The sequence below is a fragment of the Microchirus variegatus genome (assembly GCF_963457635.1).
Source record: "Microchirus variegatus genome assembly, chromosome: 18".
NCBI classification, from domain to species: domain Eukaryota; kingdom Metazoa; phylum Chordata; class Actinopteri; order Pleuronectiformes; family Soleidae; genus Microchirus; species Microchirus variegatus.
This window is the reverse complement of record NC_139819.1, coordinates 23126123-23138445: the sequence shown is the minus strand read 5'-3', so window position 1 is coordinate 23138445 and position 12323 is coordinate 23126123.

The following is a 12323-nucleotide window of genomic DNA, read 5'->3' as shown; positions in this document are numbered from 1 at the left end:
GTGTGAGAGTGAGTGACTTTGGTGTGGGAGAGTGAGTGACTTTGGTGTGAGAGAGTGAGTGACTTTGGTGTGGGAGAGTGAGTGACTTTGGTGTGTGAGAGTGAGTGACTTTGGTGTGTGAGAGTGAGTGACTTTGGTGTGGGAGAGTGAGTGACTTTGGTGTGGGAGAGTGAGTGACTTTGGTGTGTGAGAGTGAGTGACTTTGGTGTGGGAGAGTGAGTGAGTTTTCTACCATTCATCGCTTCACAATTTCAGTTTGAGCTATTTTTAGCCTTTTTTTTGGGTCCCTTTTCATGCTCTGACTGTTACATAATGACTCAGTGTGTGTGTGTGTGTGTGTGTGTGTGTGTGTGTGCATATACATACATGTATATGTCCTCAGGGCACTGTCGGCCAACATCAGCGTTGGGCCGTGTCTCGCTCCACTGACCATCAAAGCGCACACACGCACACACACGCACACACACACACACACACACACGCGCACACACACACACACACGCGCACACGCGCACACACACACACACACGCGCACACGCGCACACACACACACACACACACACACACACACACACACACACACACACACACACATTAGTAATAACTCACTGGACAAACATGAACTTGTTAAAACACTAAGAATAACATTTAGCATTCGAATACACTTTTACTATCTCTGTATATATATATAATTATATGAGATAAAACTCTAATTATGTCACAAATGAGTTGAATAAATCAATCAGATTCTAAGATTTCCAACTGGAAACTGAAGTTTGTAAACCACTCACTCTCCCACACCAAAGTCACTCATTCTCCCACACCAAAGTCACTCACTCTCCCACACCAAAGTCCATAGAGTAAACCAGTGATTTTAACATCACAGCACACAGGAGTTCACAGGAGTTGTTGATCCACTGCTGCCTCCATCACTAACTTACAATGACTGATTTTAGTGAATTCAGCTTTAAAAATATTTACTTTAGACTTAACTCAGTGACACAAAGTGACCACACGAGGCAGCAGAGGACCAGCAGCTCCTGTGTCCCCGTGAGCTAAAATCACTGGTTTTCTCTATGGGCTTTGGTGTGGGAGAGTGAGTGAGTTTTCAGTCACAAACGTGTGTCAAACATATTTTTTTTAATGTGTCACAGATTAAATCTGACAGTTTCCACCTTTAATCCAGACTCAAACTGCCGTGTGCTTTTATTTTGAAATCCAGCACCGGCCATATTTCCATGCAAATTTAGGGCGAAGCAGCAGCAGCTCGTAGTGGGACGATGACGTCACACACACACACACACACACACACAGAGCAGGGTGGTCCTGTCTCTGAAGCTGTTAGTGGACAGACGCTGAGAGGACACACACATGTGAGAGCGTGTGTGTGTGAGAGTGTGTATGTTTGGACACACACACACGGACACACACACCTGCTGTGAATCCAATGAATGGAGTTACTTTCTGCCTTGTTGGGATCCCACCTCACTCTGACACTCAAGTAAGTGATGATGTCCTCCTGTGTGTGTGTGCGTGCGTGTGTGTGTGAGTCCTCATATCTCTGTTAAAGCCGTGGCGCGGTTGTTGTTGATGTTGTTCAGTTTTTAGTTCCTCATATATTCTCCTCCGACTAACTGTCTCCACTAAAGCAAATAACCTGGAGGCTTTTATTTTGTTGAGCTGGAGGACGCAGAGACACAGAGACACAGAGACACACACCGGTTTGTCCTGTGTCTCTGTGTCAGCGTCAGGTAGCACCACGTCGTTACACCGTTACACACACACACAGACACACACACACACACACACACACGCTGTAAGTCCACGATGCAGAGCTGCAGTGTGTTCTGCAGCACGGGGATCAAACCCTACGGAAGACCGAACGTGCCACTAATCACCATTATTTTTTCATTTATTGTTATTTATTTATTTAACTTTTATTTATTTATGTACTTTTTTATTTATGTAGTTAGAATTTATAAATTTATTTTTTTAGTCATTTTTTATTTATTAGTTTTTTTTATTTGTTTAATTGTTTATTTATGTAGTTAGTTATTTTTTATTTTCTTATTTTAATTTATTTAATCAGTAGGTTATTTAAAAAAAATTGTTTTTATTATTTAATTATTTATTTATGTAGTTAGTTATTTTTAATTTTTAATTTAAATGTATTTAATTAGTTAGTTATTTTTTATTTATTTTTAAAATGCATTTAGTTATTATTTATTTAGTTATTTCCCCTTCTTTAAATGAGCTGAAATGTCAAAAAAAAAAGTGTCACGAAAACGCTTAAAAATCCAAGATTAAAGTCAAAATATTGGATTTTTTGGGGACATTTTTAAAATAAATATTGAAATATTCTCCTAAAAATAGCCAATAGCCAAAAAAAAGGGACAAAAATATGCTTTTTTTAATCTCATAAGACAGGACTATATGTGTAAAAGGAAAGATAGTTGACATTCAGGGTTATAAAAAACACACATTTAAAATGCGACTTCTACAGTTTTATGGAGTTTTAACGCAATAATAAACGTGTTAATTATCCTGATAAAGTCAAACTACGGATGATGAACATTTTATTTATGTTAATCGCAGGTTTATGAGCTGTTAATACGTGTTTATAATCACGCTGTTATTCATACATGTACTTAGTAAGTTGATAAGTGTCTCATAAGCAGCTTACTGACAGTTAATAAGCGCTTTAAGTGTCTTTAAGTATTATAAACATGTTAATTCTGCTTTTATTTAAACATAAACAGACTTAGCATGTTATAAGGTCTTATGAGTGGCTTATTAATGCTTAATAAGAGCTTATAAATGTCTAAAATGAATAATAAATGTGTCAATTATGTTATTATTACACCTTGTATTGACGTATTTATGTTAATAACATCTTTTAAGGTCTTAGAAGTAGCTTATCAAAGGGTAAATACAAGCTTATAAGCTTCTTAAATTTTTTTTTTTTTTTTTTAATTTCAGGCAGAAGTAGCTTTAAAAGACTGACTCATCTAAAGTGGAAAAAAATATTACCATATAATGTTTTTACAGCAGTTTTTAAGAAGGTGACATTTTCTGCCGCTAGGAACAAATGTGTAAGTTTTTTATTTGAATGAACTCTGAAGGGTTAAACGCAGAAGACGATGAACAGATTCATCTTTTCACGAGAAAGAATTCAGTAAATAACTGACGCGACGACATCATCGCAGCCACAGTTTCCTGCAGCAGAGAACAAGGTTTGTGTGGGACGGAATGTCTGTACGACAACGACGACAACGACCCACACGAGCGCAGACACACAAACACACGGATCATTGTTGTCACAGAAACTCACTTCAAACACAGAGAAACGTTCACAAATGTCCTCAAAAATAGAATCATTCATACTGGAAGAAAATGGAAAAGTTGCGACTTTAGGGCGAAATTAGCTTAAAATCATATCATATCAATCTTCATAACACAGGAATTATATACATTATATATAAATGAGTGAAAAGGACGTTTGTTTTGACGCGGAATGACACAAGTAAACTAAACAATAAAAGAAAAATATATTTATGATGCTAAATAATTCTATAAAACCACAAAGGACACATAAATGGAACGGGCTAGAAACTTCATAGCTTCATTTATTCATTTACAACTTTTTTAAATTCATGTATTATTATTGTATATAATTATTTATGCCAACTGGTGACGTCAGCTAACAATTACCCGCTTAAGTTTAGCGTTTTTTTTGGGGGGGGGGGGTTCTACAGAGATGAGGCAATAGGTTCCTTGTTAGCGTTCCGTAAAAAACAGACTAGCAAATCGTGCGTCACTGATTCGCTCATAAGTCTTTTTATTAAGCTAACGAGGGACCTAGCATCATTGAATCTCCACTTTTAGTGAACAAACTATTGCTCAATATTTTAGTTTGTACACAAACTTTGTCATTTAAGCTAACTACAGCAACATCAGCTGACAAAACAAGGCCATTTTCAAGCTAGCTTAGCCATTTACGGTTAACGTAGTGTTAATGTCAAACTAATACTAACTTTCATTTAGCGTGATATTTATGTACAGTTATGACACATTTTTACAAAAGGACACGAAATATACGGAACATATAATCGAGCCGTCAGTCGCTACGGTAGCTCCACTGTCACGCACCCACCGTTTAAAAAAAAATGCAGATCGAAAAAATGATCATTCCTACGTAGAATCGGACGTTTGAAGACGTAAAAATTCAAGCTACGTTTACATTTTCTTCAATTTCCGGTTCAATACGCGTCATAATTAATGCACGTTAGCAATGAATATTACAAGTGTCTGGGATCTGATTTTCACAATTTTCCCGCAGAAGATCTACGACCAATTTTTGTTGTCTCGTACAACGACAATCAAAGCTTTCTATTCTATTCTTAACCAGTTTCAGTCATTTTTTAAGTTTTAACTTTTATAGCTTAAAAGCTTTATAGCTTTATAGCTTTTAAAGCTTTTAATGCTAATGACATGAACCTGTCAGTATCAATAACTTTAAATATAAACATATATATATTGATCAGAGTTAGTTCTGTCGGTCCTTTGTACGTCTCCATTCCAGTTATTTGACATAATCACATGAGTGTGTAACCTGACCTAGCAACAGTTAGCATGAGCCATTAGCCACACGAGCACTCACAGCTCTAATGTAACAGCCGTTAAAGTGAATCACGACGTCACATCAGCAGTTTTTCTCCATCAGTGCGAGAGCGTAAATCACGTCCAGAGCAGGGTTAGGGTTTTTTTTACGAGTTCATCACCAGACGCTCGCGTCTCCGCCGTCTCCACGTCGGCCATTTTACTGAGACGACCATAAACTGAGTCACGAGCGTCTGGATCGATGGAGACGACGTCTGAGCTCAGCTTCTCCGGACGATTTAAAGAACATTAAAGATTGAAATGTTTTTTAGAGAACTCTTATTTTGCTGCTCACTGGATCTCAGCTCTGGTTGAGCATGAATATTTCATATTTAAAGCTGCAGTACGTAACTCTCCGTGAGACGGTTGTTGTTGTTATTCTGCCCGTGTTTGTTCTTTGTGAATAGAAACAATTTGTGACACAATTTGTTTGCTGCGTCCTTCATCAGGCAAAACTATCAGACCTGACAGAGGGAGCGGGGGGGGGGGGGGGTGCTAAGCTAGGCTAACATGTCTGGGAAGGGTCCTAATCATCCAGGTCATAACATTTTCAGGAGTTCAGACGTAGGCAACTGTACCACTTGCTTTATGCTAAGCATGAAGCCAAAAGTGTTTGTGCTGATTCATGCTCAGCTAGACTAACACGCCCGTGAATTTTGTCACAGAATCTTTAAGAGTTTAGATATAAACAACAGGGGTTTCTTGAAGCTAACCATCATCTAAAAACTGTTTGTGCTGACTTATGCTAAGCTAGGCTAATGTGACGGTTATTAGTAATCTGGATAAATGAGTCTCCAGGAGTTTAGATACAGACAACTGGACTACTTGCTTTATGCTAAGCATGGCGCCAAAAAACTGCTTGTGCTGATTCATGCTAAGCTAGGCTAACACGCCCGTGAATTTTGTCACAGAATCTTTAAGAGTTTAGATATAAACAACAGGGGCTTCTTGAAGCTAACCATCATCTAAAAAGTGTTTGTGCTGAATTATGCTAAGCTAGGCTAATGTGATGGTTATTAGTCGTCTGGACAAATGAGTCTCCAGGAGTTTAGATACAGGCAACTGGACTTGTTTTAAGCTAACCAGGGTCCAACCCAAATAACTTTTTTTGTGCTAGTTCATGCTTAGCTAGGCTAACATGTCTGTGAAGTTTCTTCAGGATTTTAGATATAGACAACCTGTTTTATACATATTATGATCTAACGTACAAAAAGATAGGTAACTATCACATTGTTTACGTTGAGAGACGCCACCGATCTTTAGCTCTCGCTAGCTTTTTGTCAGTCAAACGTCTTTGATGTAAACGCGGTAAGAAAATGAAAGGATCGATAAGTCGTGATTAACGTTTGCTGTCGTAACTGCAAACACATTCATTATTAACGGCTGCTTCAAGAAATGAGATTATTTATAGATTAATGAGGGAATAATGAAATAAGACAGAGGTTTGTTTGTTGGGCTCATGTGTGTGTGTGTGTGTGTGTGTGTGTGTGTGTGTGTGTGTGTGTGTGTGTGTGTGTGTGTGTGTGTGTGTGTGTGTGTGTGTGTGTGTGTGTGTGTGTGTGTGTGTGAGGGGGAGGGGCTAAGCAGCGGCACACTGCAGATGGAGAACGTTCATTGTTGTTTTTTTTCAAACTTGGGAATGAGAGGCTGTGTGGGAATGAGAGGCTGTGTACTGTATGACAGAGGGGGGATGGTGTGTGTGTGTGTGTGTGTGTGTGTGTGTGTGTGTGTGTGTGTGTGTGTGTGTGGAGGTCGGGAGGGCTGAGACTTTCTGTGAAATTTGTGACAATGGAGCTCTGTTGAGCTGTGTGTGTGTGTGTGTGTGTGTGTGTGTGTGTGTGTGTGTCTGTGTGTGTGTGTGTGTGTGTGTGTGTGTGTGTGTCGGTGTGTGTGTGTGTGTGAAGCAGCAGAGGAATGAGGTGGGATGATGGTGTGTGGGTCAAGGTTGAAAGGTCGGACATGAGGCCTGTGATGATGGTTCCCAGCTAAACCTGTGGGAGAAAGGTGTGTGTGTGTGTGTGTGTGTGTGTGTGTGTGTGTGTGTGTTTCATGTTGTTGATCATGGAAATTTGGTGAACGAAAATCACTTAGCTTTAAGTTGAAAACACTTTATAGAGCTTCAAAATCTGATTAAAAACTTTGAAATGTGATTCAGAACGTCGTAGACCTACACCCTCACCAACCCCAACATAGGCTTCCAAGATGGCCGCCTCTTGTATAAACATTGCTATTGTTTACCGTTAATAGCACTTTTGTCGTATTTGTTCCACAGTAAATCAGTTGTAAAAAAGTTTTTTTTGTTTTTTTTTGCACAAAATACAGTGTAAAGCGCTGTTAGCGACTGGTTTTGCTAACATGCTAGCCAGAAATATGTTTACGTCCATGTTTTTTTTTCAAAATGAACTCGGACGTGACGTCACTCCCAAACAGGAAGTAGTTACTAAAGTTAAAGTTGATAAAAAGCAGACAGGAAGTAAACTGTGTCAGTAAGTTTCCTTTCAGAGTAAAATACCAACTGTAGATCCTTCAAACTAAAGCAGAACCAGCAGAGTTTGTTCTCTGCGGTAAACGTCAGCTGCTCCTCGTCTGTGCGTCCATTGTTTCCTCGTCAGACACAAAAACAGCTCGTGTTTCATCAGAGGAAGGAAACTACGACGACAGACGACGTTACACTGATAACAGCGGCTCAAGAGGATCTAGACCGTGACCTTTGACCCCAGAACCAGGACTTTTGCTGGTTAAGAATGAAGATCAGGAGAACTCTAAAGAGTTCTTCATCACAGTTCTTTGCTCTGGGATCTTTTCTTTTATTTGGGAAGACGTTAGTGCTAACATTCAAAAAGATTTTTTCAGTGCGAGTTTGAAACTCTATGAAGCTCTAGAGAGTTCTTAATCACAGTTTGAAGCTCTACAGAGTTCTTAATCAGAGTTTGAAGCTCTACAGAGTTCTTAATCACGAGTTTGAAGCTCTACAAAGTTCTTAATCAGAGTTTGAAGCTCTACAGAGTTCTTAATCACGAGTTTGAAGCTCTACAGAGTTCTTAATCACGAGTTTGAAGCTCTACAGAGTTCTTAATCACGAGTTTGAAGCTCTACAGAGTTCCTAATCACAGTTTGAAGCTCTACAAATTTCCTAATCACAGTTTGAAGCCCTACAGAGTTCTTAATCATGAATTTAAAGCTCTACAGAGTTCTTAATCACGAGTTTGAAGCTCTACAAAGTTCTTAATCAGAGTTTGAAGCTCTACAGAGTTCTTAATCACAAGTTTGAAGCTCTACGGAGTTCTTAATCAGTTTGAAGCTCTACAGAGTTCTTAATCACAAGTTTGAAGCTCTACAGAGTTCTTAATCACGAGTTTGAAGCTCTACAGAGTTCCTAATCACAGTTTGAAGCTCTACAAATTTCCTAATCACAGTTTGAAGCCCTACAGAGTTCTTAATCATGAATTTAAAGCTCTACAGAGTTCTTAATCACAGCTTGAAGCTCTACAGAGTTCTTAATCATAGTTTGAAGTTCTACAAATTTCCTAATCACAGTTTGAAGCTCTACAGAGTTCTTAATCATGAATTTAAAGCTCTACAGAGTTCTTAATCACAAGTTTGAAGCTCTACAGAGTTCTTAATCACGAGTTTGAAGCTCTACAGAGTTCCTAATCACAGTTTGAAGCTCTACAAATTTCCTAATCACAGTTTGAAGCCCTACAGAGTTCTTAATCGTGAATTTAAAGCTCTACAGAGTTCTTAATCACAGTTTGAAGTTCTACAAATTTCCTAATCACAGTTTGAAGCTCTACAGAGTTCTTAATCAGAGTTTAAAGCTCTACAGAGTTCTTAATCACAGTTTGAAGCTCTACAGAGTTCTTAATCACAGTTTTCGTGTTTTGTCAGACGTTGGGTTAAAAAATTAATTGTACATAAAATAATTTATGTAAATGAGGTCGAGAAGCAGCTGAAACTGAAAAAAGAGCAATTTGTGTTTTTGTTTTTTTGAGCTCGACCGTTATTTTTCCACGGTCGACTAAAAATAGGTCAGAGATTCTGTTTTTCACTCGTTAATCTAACCTCACGTTATCATCATTCATGTGCAGATTAAGTCCCACAGTTACATAATCTGTTATTTAATCTGTTCGTGTTTCCACGACTGCAGCAGCTGCTGAAAATATGAAAGCGTATTATTTTTGTTAACGACACAGCAATTTAAGGCCGTGATGGAGCCTGTTTTCTGTGACTTTCAAAATAAAAGCACTGGAGAGGAAAAAGGCTGCTAAAGTTTGTATAATCGGATAAAATCATAACTATTTTAAAAACAGATTATGTGAAATGATGACGGTGAAGAGGAGACAAGTGTTTCATATTTTTCTGTTATAATCACAAACTTTAAAGTTCTTCAAAGGTTTGTGACGTTTACTTCCTGTTTTGATTTGAAAATTTCAACAAAAACTCATAACTTTTATTGTTTCATGAGAATTTTTACACTCATTTTTAATCGTTTATGTATTTCATTATAAATGTTTATTATTTTCTCTTTATAATCTTTCATGAATCTCTATTTAATATTTATTGTGTCTTTTTCTACTTTGTCATTATTCTATATTTATGTCACTGTTTCATTATATTTTATCTTCATTCAGAGAATGAAGATTCAGATTATTTTTAAATAAAAACTCTGTGTAACACAGTGCTGCCCTCGTGTGGCCGTAAAGTGGAATCAGTTCAGTGTCTTTGTTTAATTTCAGTGTCAGAAAAGGGGACAAATATTCTCAGCGTCAACAAATAAAAAAGGTTTTTGTTTGGTTTTCCTCACTCGGGACAGGAAACAGGAAGCTGCCGCAGGTTTACAGGAAGTGACATCATCGTAGGGAGAAATCCTTTCAACTCAAACGTCTGGAGTTTGGGTTAAAAAACGTGAAAAGCCTGATATTTTTGCACTTTAACCATAAACTTTATTACTTTTACGTGTAAATATAGAGAAAAACATAAACGTATATTAGAATATGTGAATATATCGTCCAAAATTCAGCTTTTAGATCATTATTAACACAAATTTAAATCATAAATAACAAAAAAAAAACTTAAAAGTTGAATAAATGAACATTAGACTGTGTCTGTGGAGGAAGATCCTGTCTGACTCTTTATTTACCTTCACTCTTCACTCCAGAACATTTAAAGGTTTATGTAACTGTGACTGAGTCGTTTTATTGGGTTTATTTCCTCTGTTTGTCGTTAAAACACCAACATTTTGAAAATCAGCCTTTAAATTCAACATCTCAGATGTTATTTGTCATTATGTTCATTTTTAATCTCATTATCTTCTCTTTTATTTAATCTTTCTAAATAATAAATAACAGTTATTTTTATTTCTACTTTTCACTTTCTCTATTTTATTTGATTTGTACGGTGGCCCAGAGGTGCCAGGCCAAATACAAACACAAATGCACAAACAGCCTGATGTCATCGTGACACTGATGACGGTGTGGACTGTGGAGCTGTGACCCTGTGATGCACTGAGACCTGCGGTGACTTCACCACTTATTCCCGGGGAGGATGTTTGTCTTATCGTCACTATCGGTTCATGAAGTTACTGTTAAATGTGTTTTTAGCTTTTATTTTCGTCTCGTCTCGTCACGTGACTCCTCCTCCTCCTCCTCCTCGTCCTCGCGGGGGTCATGTGGTCGAATGCTCAGCCTGGCGCTCGAGGCCTTGGTGAAGAATCAGAGCAGAAACACATTCATGTTTCCTCTGACTCTGACTCACGCGTCACACGATGTTATTCATGTTCAAACGCCGCCGTGACGTCGATGCGAGAAAAAAAAGAAGAAGAAACACGAGGTGAAGGAGACGAGGGAGTTAGGAGAGGAGGAGAGGAGGAGAGGAGAGGAGAGTAGAGGAGAGGAGGAGGAGAGGAGGAGGAGAGGAGGAGAGGAGGAAGGTGCTGCAGGACGTCAGTCTCTGTCAGCGTCACACACACACCAGAAAGAAAACCAGTGATTTTAGCTCACAGGGACACAGGAGCTGCTGGTCCTCTGCTGCCTCATGTGGTCACTTTGTGTCACTGAGTTAAGTCTAAAGTAAATATTTTAAAAGCCGAATTCACTAAAATCAGTCATTGTAAGTTAGTGATGGAGGCAGCAGTGGATCAACAACTCCTGTGAACTCCTGTGTGCTGTGATGTTAAAATCACTGGTTTACTCTATGGACTTTGGTGTGGGAGAGTGAGTGACTTTGGTGTGGGAGAGTAAGTGACTTTGGTGTGGGAGAGTGAGTGACTTTGGTGTGGGAGAGTGAGTGACTTTGGTGTGGGAGAGTAAGTGACTTTGGTGTGGGAGAGTGAGTGACTGGTGTGGGAGAGTGAGTGACTTTGGTGTAGGAGAGTGAGTGACTTTGGTGTGGGAGAGTGAGTGACTTTGGTGTGGGAGAGTGAGTGACTTTGGTGTGGGAGAGTGAGTGACTTTGGTGTGGGAGAGTGAGTGGTTTACAAACCAGTTTCCTGTTGTTAAAGTCTGTCTAACAGTAACATAAAGACGTGAACGTGTTCTTAAGACGTCGTAGACTTAAACTGACGTAGATTTTTATTGTTACAAAAGGTTTAATTAACAAAAAACTGAAGTTTATAAACCACTCACTCTCACACACCAAAGTCACTCACTCTCCCACACCAAAGCCCATAGAGTAAACCAGTGATTTTAACATCACACACACAGGTCAGTGTCAACAGACTGTGAGTCTGAATGGACGAGACAGTAAGACACAGCACTGAGAGAGTGAGAGAGAGAGAGAGAGAGAGAGAGTGAAAACAGAGTGAGATTCGAGGCAGAGCTGAGAGAACGAGTGAAGACAGGAAGTCAAAGACTGAGCTGCTGAAACTACTGCTGCTGTTTCTGCTGCTCTGTCAGAACGTGGGATTATTTACTCAATCTTAAAACCTGGATCTGACTCAGAGCGGACCGGAGTGGCTTTGTTTGAGAGATCTGGAGTCAAGACGTCGGGACGCGAGGACACGAGGCTGCTTTGTCCTGGGACAACTTTGTTTTTAACGTTAGAGACTCGAGGAGGTCGTGTTCGTTTTAAAACCGCAAAACGGATTCAACGTGTGAAGGTGTGAGAAGACGGGAATTTGACTGAAATTTGACTGAAATTTGACTGAAATTTGACGGAAATTAGACTGAAATTAGACTGAAATTTTACGGAAATTTTACGGAAATTTTTGAGAAAAGGACTAAAGTTCGCAAAACACGAGAACTAGCTAAAATCAAGGAGGTAGAAAACGAGACGACGTGACAGATTAAGTCCAATCCAGTCAGTTTTCTTTAATCTACAACTGCTACTGGAAATCGTCTTGAACGTTCGACGACACCGAAAGTCCAAAGATTCCAGATTTGCGAAATCTTTCCGAACTGTGGTAGAAAACGATGAGAGATTAAATTGAACTTTTGAAGAAAAGGACCGAGTCAAAGCAAGATTCACGAAAACGAGAACGAGTTCAAGACGATAACGTCGAGAATAGGACGGAAAAGTCCAATCTGGATCTTAATCTGTGCTGTTTTCAGTGATGGACTTTGACCCCAAATTTGAAGAAAATTAACAACAAGCTAGATTTGCGAAATGTGATTTTCTTTCACGTTAGAGACTCGAGGAGCTTGTGTTCATTTTAAAACCGTGGAACG